The sequence below is a fragment of the Sardina pilchardus genome, chromosome 19 (genome assembly GCF_963854185.1).
Source record: "Sardina pilchardus chromosome 19, fSarPil1.1, whole genome shotgun sequence".
NCBI lineage: Eukaryota > Metazoa > Chordata > Actinopteri > Clupeiformes > Clupeidae > Sardina > Sardina pilchardus.
The window spans coordinates 17,747,570-17,750,069 of record NC_085012.1 but is presented as its reverse complement, the minus strand read 5'-3'; positions in this window follow the sequence as shown (position 1 = coordinate 17,750,069).

The following is a 2,500-nucleotide window of genomic DNA, read 5'->3' as shown; positions in this document are numbered from 1 at the left end:
ATATTTGTGAGCTCATCTAAAGTGAGGACTGAATATGCCTTGCTACACATTTACAAATGAGTTATAAAGGTTACATTTGCATTTATTCATTTAGCAGACACTTTCATCCAAAGAGACACTATCAATGAAAGTAAAGAACAAGGCCACAATGGTGGCACCTGGGGATTGAACCCCCAACTATCTGGCTTACAGCATGCTAGCCCAGTGCCTTATCCACTACACTACCTCTGGCCACTTCTATTTTAACTAGAAATTCACAAATATAAAATAGACGCGCGAGTTTTTACTTTGAACAAACATCTATAATTGTGTATACGCATGATTTACAGATGAGAGTTAAGGTAGGAATTATGCTTTAAAATTAAGAACACAGCATTTAATAACATGCTTAACAGTGTGTAGTAGACACTCTTGCATAGTTTTACTTCAGTATACAGTACGTCGGTCAATTACTTGTATACTATAACTCTCTAACTATTGTATCAATGCGCTGCTTAGTGCTACATCAAATGTAGTCATACGCATAACAGGAAAGTAGTTCTTTTAAAACAACTAAAAGTAGATCCCATCTATTTCTACATAGTAGCACAGGTGGTGTAGCGGTTAAGGAGCAGGGCTATCATTCTGTAGCCTGTTCAGTTGAGGGTTCGATTCCCAGCTCCTGCAGTTATGTTTAATTTAATTGACGTGTATGTTTCTCTGGATAAAATTGTCAGTTTAATGAATGAATGTGAATGTAGTATTTACAACTCATTTGCAAATGTGTAGCAAGGCATAAATAGTCCTCACTTTAGATGAGGTCACAAAATATCATTACCTAACCACTTGTAACTCCTGAGTTAATCATGAATTACAGTATTAGGAAGTGGTTTATAAAACATGTATTCACATCCTTACTAATCATTAGTGCATACAGTATGTAACAACTGTTAAATAATGATATAGTACTTCATTAACAAAATGTTATTGCATGATCTATTAAGTATTAGCAACAATTTATACATATCTTAGAAATAGGCTTATTCACTATGAACAAACCAATAATAACTTTGTGCACAAATGCTTAACTGATGATAAATTATGCATGAACAATGAATTACTAATGATGAACAAACCATTAACTAATAGTTAACAAATGCTTAATAGATGATGAATTGTGTGTAGTTATTATAAAGTGTTACCCACTCCTTTATCTCTGCTGGCGTCACTTTCAATCGCAAACTTCATTTCTGCGGTCAGCCTTGAGACAAGGGCAGGTGGAGTTCCCGTGCGGGTGAGGGGGTCAAGTGAAGCCCAAGGCTGTGTAAGTGTAATGGTTTGACCCGCCATCCACAAAGGCCTCATCTCTTATTCATGAGCCGCTGGATAATGTGACTAGGAGTGCTGCTCCCATGACCCACCTACTCACTGGCACTGCTCTCAGCCAATCAACAACAGGGCCATCCATCTCCTTCATCACTCTCACATGTCCACACACACACACACACACACACACACACACAGACGTGCACAGACACACACACACACACACACACACACACACAGACACAGACACACACGCACACGCACACGCACACGCACACGCACACGCACACGCACACAGACACAGACACACAGACACACACACACACACACACGCACACACGCACACACACACACTGTTTCCAGACAGACAGGCCAGACCAGTCAAACCTGCCAATGATATATTTAAACCTTGCAATTACTAATTTAATTTCTAAGCCTCTTACAACCTGACGGGTTGCAAGGTGATGTGATTTTCATAATGAATGTCATACATGCAATTAATTTGACTTCCCCGATTATGATTACTGAATTTCTCAAAAAATCCAATGGGGATTGACTCTGTATTTCAAAACAGTTGAGGTATATACGGTAAAACTCTGCTTGAGGTTTACCTACATAAGAGTGACATGTGACATGTAATGAACAGCTGACAGTGCCATGACACATTTACCCTACCCTAACCTTTATCACTAACCCTAACTTGTCATTACAAATACACAATACACTGTTTATAATATTTATGACGTGTTCATGACAGTCTCATGTCACTCTTATGTAGATAGAAGCGAAGTGTAACCATACATAATTTAAATATGTGTAATTGTTCTTGGCTGTATATTTTGTGTTTTTCGCATTGTTGATACATTAACAACATCAACTCTCTTTTTTTAATTGTTAGGCTCCTTTCAATATGTGTTAATTATTCATTGTTTGAGCCACACTTGTGGGTATTTTTTTGTCACTATGGTGCTTGATATTTCTTTTGTCTACACTTCTGTGTCCTTCTCACTGTATTTTCCTTGGGTTTCATCACATATTTGAGCAGCTGTTTGAAAAGCCAAGGACAGATGCTAATGAATGTATGGTCTCAGCCACCAGCCTGTGAGAATAACACAGTAATTATTTTGAATAATATTCAAGTTTCTCTCTCTCTCTTTCTCTCATCTGTGTGTCCATATCCTGGTATGTCTGTGTT